Below are 10,987 nucleotides of genomic sequence, written 5' to 3'. Positions count from 1 at the left end.
TTATTTTTTCTATTTTTTGTAGAGAGGGGGTCTGGCTATGTTGTCCAGGCTGGTATCGAACTCCTGGCCGCAAATGATCCTCCCACCTGGGCCTCCCAAAGTGCTGGGATTATAGGTGTGAGCCACTGCACCCAGCCCATAGCCATTATTAAAAATCAGATAATATAAATGTATACTATTTTAAAAACAAAAGTAACAAATTCTTAAAACTCCTAATTACTTCTTAATTATTTTATCACATTTTGCTATTATGTGTGCTTTTGAGGTCATTTACATCTATTGTATCTGGATGGTGGACATGTTATATAATGGTGTGTGGCTGTGTACCTCTTCCTAGCTTTACAATCTCATGTTAGTAGCTTGAAATTGACCATGGTGGGACTATTTAGCTCATGGAAGTTGGCAAATGCTACAAATCAAGGTCTTTTCTTCATTTCAGAGATCTGAAAAGAATGTAATATGAGTTTTTGAAATATTTAACAGTATACCACCGGGTTAAAATTATGTTAGAAGGAGTGATATGTATCTCTTCTATATATGAGTGTGTGTGCGTGTGCGTGTGTGTGTTTCAACAAAAGGGGAGAAAAGCAGATTACAGCGCTCTACTTAGAAGTAGAATAAATGGGGATGAGGAATACAGATGATCTCACAATCAGTACCAGATGAGACAAAAAGGGTTTGCTTGTGGGAAAGTACTTAAAAGAGTTATCAACCTTAAATATGTCATGGATTTTTCTTTTATAAATAGACAATGTTCCAAATTTGCTGACCTTTTCTGTGATGAAAGTGGTGCCAGTAAAATGTACCTAAAATATTTGGAAAAATAAATATGCTTGTCTTTTCAAAGCAAAGGTTATATTGCAACAAAGTATGAGAAAGTAATAGCCTTTCAAAATAAACTCACACTTTGGAGACAATATACTAAAAATGGATAGTGGAAGTGTCTCCGGAGTTACGTGATTTTAGGCTGAAAATGGGCCACCTATAAAATCTATCATATCTGTTTACTTTTAAAAGTTGTAAAGAGGATATTCTAACCTTATAAAAATATTCTAAAATAAATTCATTTGTTAACAATGTGAAAAGATATAACCTTCCAATTATTTTGCAAGAACAACTGATTGACATCAGGAAAAATGGAAATTATTAGCTGAATTTCAACAAAGACCTTTGCAAAATTGGCGAATGAGCCTGAAAATGATTTTCACTATTTATTAGGCATAGCCTATAAAGCACTTCTTTCATCTGGTATCTATGCATGCTGGTGAAGTTATTTTAGTTATTTCAAAACCAAGTACCGGAATAATCTGAATTTAGAATGAGGTGGATAGCACCATCACAAAGTGTTAAACCAAAATTGTAAAAAAAAAAAAAAACAAAAAACTTCAAGCATATTTACCTTTGCTAAAACACATTTTTAAAGTGAGAGCAAAAATAGGGTTACCCTAATAATTAAAATGAACATGTTTTTTAAAAATAATTTATTTGATATTTACATTTTCCTTTAAAAATTCCAAAGTGTGGAATTTGGGAGCTTGTCAGGAATGCAGGCTGTCACACCCCAGGCCAGGCCCCACCTCAGTGCTTTGAGTTACATGGAGACATCTCTGCATGGATGAGTTTTGGCGTAAGAACCATCAAAAGATGGCAAACCTAATTTGCCCTTAGGTGGGTGGGTAGGTGGAGGGGTTGCGAGTGATCTGCTCTTCCGTTTGGAGACTTTGAAGACTGGAGTAATTCTTGACATTCTGAAGCATATTTATGTTAAAACAGACTTTCTGGGTATAGGTGGAGCCCCTATACAGTGTAATTCCTAACCCTAACTTTATAATAGCACCAAATAGAATTCTGCGATAATACTAGCTAACATGTAACATTTACTATGTGCCAGGCATTGTCCTAAGTTCTCCTCGTGAATTGGTTCATTTAGTCCTCCTGCAACCCTAGGAGGCAGGTCTGCTATTATCCTCAGTTTGTGGATAAAGAGTCTGAGGTACAGAGAGGTGACTTGCTCAAGGTCGCACTGCTAATAAGTGAAGCCAGGATTCGGACCTAGTCAGTCTAACTCCAGAGCCCTTGCATTATACACACTGCCTGGGTATAAAATGTATAAAGGAATAAATACCCACATATTGGGGACACATACTCAGATATTTTTATTGATGGAGAATGTGATCAAAAACTTGGGGACACTACTAGCCTAGTGAATATAAGTTCAAATACTAAACACTGTGACATAACAAGCCTTTCTTAATCAGGCCCAGCCGATCTCTCTGACCATACTTCTTGCTCTCCCCCTTGAAACCTATGCTCTGGATTCTGCCATCTTGAACTGGCCTCCCGGCAGCTCCCTGAATCCTGATGCCTCCTACCATCCCCCATTCGTACCTGTCCTTCAGAACTCAGCCTGGACGCTGCTGTCCTTCCTGTCTGCCCTTCCCCCCACCAGGCCAGGTCTCCTCTGTCCACTCTGAGCTTGTCTGCACCCCTCTGCGCGACCTCTGTCCCACTGTTTTGTAATCATCTATTCACTTGTTTGTCTACCACCCTTGAGGGTAGGGCTCTATCTTGTTTATTCTCGTACGTCCTAGTGCAGAGCCTGGCAGGTATTAGGTGCTGTTTGCATGGATGAATATTGATGAAAGAGAAAGAAGCCATTCCCCAGTTGTTCTACAATCTGTTATTTGTGTAACAGCCACCAGAGGGGGGCAGACGAACAGGGTCCAGTGAACAGCATCCATCTAGAGAAACTCCTGGCTGAGAATTTAAAGAATTATTCCTGGGCGGGAAGGGAAGTTCACTGGTTCACATTCCTCTATTTTTAGACAAGAATAAACAAAGCCTTCCAGGTAAACGTAATGATATTTAAGGTTTTCAAATTTAAAAACAATTTTTTGAACCTTTGACAGACTTCAAAGACAGACTTTGAATCAGAAAACTTGGATTCTACTTCCACCTATAACATTATTTAGCTTGTCTGATCTCAGATGAAACCCTTGGATTTTGGAGACTGAGCTTCCGAATCTGACAAATGGGCGACATGCTCGTTTTGTCTATCTCCCAGGAATGTTTAAAGACCCATGTAGTAACGCACACAAACACCCGAAAAATGACAAGGCAACAAATAAAATACAACTAGAATGAAGGGGCTGAATAAAAATAACTTCAACTTCCCTTGTTTAAAATTAGTTTTTTAAACTGTGAATTGAAAGCCAAGCTATGAACACGGACTTCTGATGAGCATGGACTTGGTCTCGAGAGCATAGATTCATGGAGATCTCAAGCTGTGGGTTATTTAGACCATTTTATTCAGTTGGCTGCCCCTCAACCACCGCAAATATTATACATTGCTGGGGGCCAGCTAATCCACCTGCATCTAGCATCATCTCTATCTGGATAATTCACATATCTCACCACACGTGTACATCTTTTTTTTCATTCTTTCTTTTGCAAATGTGCATGGATGCTGTTGCAATAAATAAAACTCACAAATTCATATAAAAACTTTCCTCAGTCTCTAGTTACGTTTATTGTAATGTATTTTTTAAATCAACAAATACCAAAAAAATACATTTAGGATAGAGTTGCATCATATGTATATTGAGCCTATGAAAATTTGATTATATGGGTTTAACAACAACAACAACAAAAAATCCCTTAAAATTAAACCATAATCATGTAATAGAGCTGGTGGTTTGGCTCCATGGGGGGCTGCCCAGGCTGAGCACAGATCGGTAGATGTGACTGCTTCCCCCCAGTGGGTCTCAGATCTTACAAATGCCTCTCAAAAAGTAGTGTATTTCTGTATTTGTAAGTAATTTAAGGAGTTTTAAATGGAAATTTTTATATGAGCCAAGTTTTGTCTTATATTTTGTCTTTGGAACCCAACTCACCATGGCAGATGCTACTCTACATGCAGAGGGACTATGACATTTTTTGGCACAAAATAGGAGACCTCAGTGGAAACAGTGATCGAGCCCAGAAAACCCTGACTCCCGGAGGCTGCCCAGAGGAAGGGGTGAACCCAGACTTCTCACCTCAAGACCAATGCTCTTCCCACTCACAACTGTGCAAGTTAGCGTGACTTTCATTCTGAAGGACATCCTTCACCCGGGCAGCGGGGGATAACTGTGCACACATCTGGGGATAGCCTTCCAGCACAGGCAGTCTACCCCACATAGACACGGTTTTTACCCACACACCTTTGTTTTTCAGGGTCCTGCCTGCGTATCACTTCCATTCTCTTTCTTGTGTTGCCTTGTATTGGGGTTAGGATGTGAGCAGGAAGAGATTTTCAAGCCACTTTTGAACCTCAGTCTGGGCAATCAGAGGCATGTGGGGACAATCTCAGAGGCCGGGCAACCTTCAGAAGGCACAATTTATGTTACCAAAACATTTGTACCCCATAATATTCTGAAATAAAACAAGTATTTTTTTAAAAAAAGAAGGCTCCAGCATTTGATTTCCTTTTCTCCCCTCCTTCCTTGGAAACGAGAAGGCCAGATGCATCCTCTCCTCCAGCAGTATCTCAGCCTCTGGCCTAGTTTGTGAGCTTCCTTTTCCTCTTGGGTGAGGCCATGCTTCCTTGACACTCTGGCCTGTATTCCTTGAAGGCCAGAAGACACTCTTGGGGAGGGGGCCAGCCAGTCCCCCGACGTGGAGAGCAGGGTGCTGGGAGCGGTCAAGAGCGGCTGGCAGGCCTGAGCTGTTAGCGGGCAGCCTGCAAGGGCGCTGAGAGGGATGGCTCACTCACCCTCTGATCTCAGCAAGGCGTGGGGTGCTGCTTCACTGCTGGCTTCCCTCCTCTCGGGTGCGTGAGGAGACCTCTTCCGTGAGGGGGAAGTTCAGCAATGAGCTTCCACGACAACAGACTCTTCAAATCCCGAAGGAGGCTGTGGAAATGAGAATTATCAGGGCTCCGATGGCTTACTAATCATCTTGAAAACCTGAGGCAGATTCTATCAAAGGCAGTAGAAGTTTCCTCTGGCTCCCATGGCTGGGTGGCCCGAGTTTCCACAGAAGAATTTAGTTAGATCCCAAGGAAAACTTGCCAACATTGAGAGCTCATAGATACCAGAACGGGCTGTGAAGGAAGACAGCAGAAACTACTTTGGAGGTCTTTAAAAATAGGATGACTTCTCTTTACTCTGGAATGGTCTGGAATGACAGACCATAAAAAACTGCAAACATGACAACTGCAAAGCTCTTTATTTACACCGACCCTTGATTTTAAGCTGTTTTAGATTTGTTACAAGTCCTCACGTTGTTTGATGGCCTCTATGATATTAAAGACATATTGAAGATGCTTTGTGACTCACCCAGATACCGGAGCTCCAATGTGAAGGAAGGACATTAATATTTGTCAGGCAATCCCAGGGATGAACTCGGGATGGAAAATTAAATACCACACAAATATAGGTTCAAACTGACCTCTGAGGGACTGAGAGGATTTCCCCCCATCAACACATTGACTGCCACACAAAAAACCAGAAACTTTTCCTTGGGGCCACAGTGTTTTATTACAAAAATAGAATAAAAACTTTGAGTGTAACTTAAAGGTGAACATAAATAGAAAAATGAAATTTATTGACTTCTATTCATTTATTCCAAGTTTTTAGAATTAAATTGTCAATATTAATTGTAACAATAAGAATATCAACAAATGAGATTTTTTATATTCTTCATGCAGCGCCGGGGTCAAAACTAAAGTGAGTTAAATACAACTGTCATGGCAGCTAATGTGTTAAGTAACCTCCTACCTCCATTTAATTGTACAAGGGAGTTTGCAATCTCTGCACCCTCTCCCCAGGCTCCTTCGTCACGTCCTCACCTCCTTCCTAATCTAGGTTCTGAGACTTCAACAAGTCTCTCTTGATGGGCCTTAATCTCCTATTGCTGCTTTAACCAGGAAACAGGGATGCAGGAGAGTGGGACAAGAGAGGCGGCCGGGGAGGCAGTCAGGGGAAACTTGACCCGAGATGCCCTTCACTCCCCCTGACTCCCCCCAGTCACACCCTGAGACCCTTGTCCTCTGCACCTGGCCGTGTTTTCCAAACCCAAGCAAGGACTTGGGATCTGACAAGAGCAATGTGCTTACAGGCAAAATGGGATGCAGTGAACTTGAGACTGGTTCTGTCCCTGGGAATTGGGACTCCTAGTGATGGGTCACAGTCTAAGCCCCTAACTGAAAAATCAAGTACATGCTGATTCACTTCTCTAGAGTATCGGCGTGGCAAGGATTTCACTCGCAGATGAATTCACACATATATGTGGCCATGTCAGTCATGACTTAGGGACACCAAGTCTTGTGAGAGCAGTTTTAAGATGTTTGGCAGCCCCAGGCATGCTGCCTCTGATAGAATCCTCACCACCCCAAATGTAGTGCAAAGTATTTCCACCTCCCCAGGAAATATATGGATGCAGTGGTTGATGAGTAGACATCATATAATGTTCAACATGCACTTAATGGAAACATTTATTGAATTATATTTATTCTATTTGAGAGATGATATCATTTTTTTCAGATCTCAAAGACTTTTTAGGGCACTCAAAAGCTTTTGAGCTCAAACATTCTGCCTATAGTATCCAGTGGCTAAAATGCCCTGGGTATCGAACGCTAGCTTAGAGGACCGGACGTGGAAAAATACGCACACTGCCTTAGCAAATCCTCTGCAAACCCAAACTTATTTATAAGCATAACCTTAAAATGCACGTTTGTGGTGCTGCGAGGGCAGGTGATGGGCTGTTGAGGGAAGAAGGATTCTCAAAAGTTTCTGGTGAGCAGAAAAGACTTGACCCATCCTCACTGTCCTCCTTGGGTGTGAATGGAAAGTATCTAATAATGTTAATCAAAGGGGAACAAATGTCCTTGGCTTTGCCCTTATTTTGGGAATAGTTTTTGTTTTATTTTTAGGGAACTCCCCTAAAATATCCTTTTGGGGTTGTTTCCCTTGGTTGGTTTTTTTGCTTTTGGCCCCTTGTTCAAGGGCTTTTTGTTTCCTTCTTCCCAAGTTTTTTACCATGAAGGTCTTCGGGGCCCCCACTGTCGGTGTGAGACTCTTTCAACTTGTGAGGAATGGAGGGAAATGCTCAGCTGCACTTCGATGACAGGGTACACAAGGAAAGTGAGAAGTGCTATTTTGTCTCAGTAAGTGCAGTGTTACGCATTCAGCAAGCATTTGTTAAGCACCGACTGTGTGCCAGGCTCTGGGGACTCTAGCTGTGAACAAGACAGAGAAGGTTCCTGCTGACATTGAGCTTCCACTCAAGTGAGGTTGACAGACAATAAACAGGGCATAAATGAACACGGTAATTTCAGATGGTGGTAACTGCCTTGAAGAAAAGAATCCAGTGATGTGATAAAGAGGGATAAGGGCGAAGGATGTGAGGCTGCTTTAGACTGCATGGTCCAGGAAGTCCTCTGAGGCAGCAGTGTTGTAACCAGGCCTTGAACGTGCAGCTGGGAGAAGATCTCGGGGCAGAATCCCTCAGGCTTAGGGGACAGCTGGTGAAATGCCCCTTCAGTGAGAACTTTGGCAAGTTTCAGGAACACAAGGAAAGCCTGTGGGGCTGGAGCGTAGGGAGCAAGGGTGAGTGCTGACTCAGAGAAAACCACGATGTGTTCACTGATCAGCCCAACAGTTGCTCTGGTGCTCCAAACATCTTGTCCCTCCAAATGGGAAGTCCTTTCCTTCCACTCCATTGGCTCTGTCACCCTAATGACTCAGTTGCTTTTTGCTTGTGCTTCTCTCTGTTTGCTTCATCATCAACACCCTTCTGCTTCCCCATCCCTCCCTCAATTTATTTTGTATTAAAAACTTCCAGGTGTGAGGATGTGGACATTCTGGTTAATCACTGCCCAATAAGAAGTGGTCCTATTGTGCAGAGCTACACACTAGGCCTTTTCACTGGCTGCTGGTCTCCCGTAGGTCCAGCATCTCTGGCCTGGGCTCTGGGTTCAATCACTTGTGGCCAGGGTCTCATGATCTAGAGCTTGGCAACTTATTTGGAGGAAACTATCATGACTTTCCTCAGGATCAGTTTGTGTCCTGGGCCAAAATTAGAGGCTGACAGAATTGTTACAGGAAGGATATTTATGATCACCTCCCAGGCAATAAGCCAAATGGGGTACAAAAGGCTTAGTTCTTAGCTACTCATTGAACTTTCCCCAGGAATCACTGAGTCTGACTCTTTACCATCCAGATCTAAGCACCTAAAAGTCAGCTGTCCAACATAGCCTTTTCTTATTAGCTTTCTTCTTCTTTCTGCCATGGATGGTCACAATTATATCTCTCAACTCTGCACGTTTTATGCAATGTGTCCTTGCCATTTCACTTCCCCTTGAATCTGAACTGACTGTGTGACTGGCTTTAACATATAGAACATAGCAGAAGTAAGAGAACTGTAGCTTCTCCCTACACCTATTGGAAATCCCTTATTGGAACCCAGCTCCCATGCTGTGCGGAAGCCCAATGAGCCATGTGATGGACCAGAGTGGAAGAGGACTGAGGCCTCCAGCCAACAACCCCAGCTGAGCTCCAGCAGCAGCTGACAGGCAGCACCAATGCCAGTCATGTGAGTGAAGCCACTTAGGACCTTCTAACCATCCCAATACCCCAGCTAACACCAGTGAAGCACACAAATCCTGGTCAACCCACAGAATTATGAGAAATAGTAAACTGTTTTGTCCTAAGTCCCTAGATTTTATGCAGTAATAGTTAACCTTGTGAGTGTATAGCAGATAGGTTATATGCAATGCATCACTCTTGGCCTTATAGAGCTTCAGAATCAGAAACAGCTAGCAACGGCTGTAGGCCTGTCATATTGCAAGCAAAAACTTCATTTTATTTGATAATTGTTTCTCTTTGGAGAGTCATTAGAGGAGAACTCCTTTATATCCTAGTGACAAGCAACCGAGGCCACACTTGACCATAGTCTGGTGGTGGCGATCTGGGGGCAGACTGCAGGGATAGCAAGGAAGGGAAGGGAGAGGGCAGGAGCAGATTCAGGTGTAGATGGGGACCCTTGGGGCTGTGACATTTTGATCTGAAGGTTCAGAATTTGACATTGTTGTTTCCTATAGGATGAAGGAAGTTCACTTGGATATTATTTTATTATTCAGATGTGAATTCTTCAAATGGTGAAATAAGAAACCTCCTGCTCTCTCTCTCCCCTTCTCTTCCATTTTCTGCTTCTCTTTCCTATGTTTACACCATTTCTTTTTCTTTTTTTAGGAGAAGAAACAACAGAGATGTCCAAACCTGTTATTGTGCTTGTGCTCCAGCCTCAGATTCAGATATTTGGTCTTTACCCAAAGTCAATATTTTGGGAGAAGTCTGAACTAAGTCATTCATGCAATATTGGGTTTCAAGTATGAAAAATCCCCACAGTTTTCCACTTAAAAAGAAATAAAAAATCTGAAAACTATGTACCAAAAAGCTATCAAACGTTGGAGGCTGTCAACTTCAAACTTGGCAGGATAAAATGATCACCAAAGGAGGAAATTCAAGACAAGTGTGAGTAAAGTAGCAAATGCTTGTGCTGTGTTGAAAGCACGTAGACCAGAGCTCGTGCAGGGCATGCAAGGGTGAGACCCTGTGCCGCGCCTGACTTGGCACTGGGCAGGGGCCACTAGACAGGCCCTCTTGTTTGGATAACTGGGGTGACCTCATAACTGGTCTCCGTGATTCAAGTCTCTATCTTTTTAAAATCACAAATCTGATCAGGTCATTTTCCTGCTTACACATTTTCGGTGACTGCCCACTGCCCTTAGGATAAATCAACACTCCTCGGCAGGCCTGAAGAGTTGACAGGCATGACCCAGCTATGATTCCCCCTCTGGCCACATCTCTGGCCACGCCCGAATTCACACCCATTTCCCCAGTCATGTCAAACTCCATGGTGTTCCAAGAATGTTCCTTGCTCTCCAGCACAAGTCTTTGTACATGCTGTTCTTTGTCCTGGAGCTGCACCTCATTCCCAACTCTTATTTGTCCACCAAGAATCAGCTCAGATGTCACCTCTTCCAGGAAGGGCTAGGAATACCTACTTTGAATTCCCACAGTATTTGGGAATTTGTCATGTTATGTAATAATAATCATCCGTTTACATGTCTGTCTCTGCCACTACACTGTGAACTCCCTAAGGGCAGTTACCATGTTATATTTGATTTTTTAATTCTTAAAACCTCACACATAGCAGCTGGCTTATAACAGATGCTTGATAAACCATTATGAATTAAAAAAATAAACAAATACCCCTAAACCCCATGTACATTTTTGCATCATGGGAAGAAGCCAGAGGACCGTAGTGTAGCAGGGCTTTGAGGTGAGGGCCCCCAGAGTTGAGACCCTGAGACCTGAAGACAATTGTATGTTCGCGTCACAATTTTGCATAGAATTAATCCTCCCCTAAAAAATACCTCCCATGACAACTGAAATGCACAGCAACTCAACAAGACAGTGTTCTTGTTTTTACAAGTGTTGCTACGCTGGACACTGTGTCACAGAGGTTTGGAATTTACTCATCTAATTAACAAAGATATTTTGAGCTTCATCTGTGCCAGGCCCTGTGCATATTTAAACATGAAGACAACATGACTTATTTTCCTCCAAGAGCTTGTAATGTGGTGGGGAATTGGTAATGGAATTTGGTTTTGATTTGAAGCTATTGTTGATGTTGAGACTTCTGCAAGTCGAGGGTTCTTTCGGGGGAGGGCTGCCTCACTCACTGGGAACTCAGCTGACCAATGTTAATTCTGCTCCAAAAAATGTTTAAAATTTTTTTCCCATAAGAAAAAAAAATGCATAAAGTTTGGCCAAGAAAATAAATGTGGATGAACTCCTCGTTGTGGGAACAAAACGTATTTTAAAACAAATGATACATTAACAAATAAATAAGAAGATACAGGATACAGACACTCACAAGTCAGGAAATTCAAGCAGAGCTTATGACGTACCTCAGGCACAAGGATGGAGCAGACTTTTCT

This window comes from Propithecus coquereli, unplaced genomic scaffold (assembly GCF_000956105.1).
Source record: "Propithecus coquereli isolate 6110/MARCELLA unplaced genomic scaffold, Pcoq_1.0 Scaffold12, whole genome shotgun sequence".
Lineage (NCBI taxonomy): Eukaryota > Metazoa > Chordata > Mammalia > Primates > Indriidae > Propithecus > Propithecus coquereli.
Note: the sequence above shows the minus strand (reverse complement) of the source record.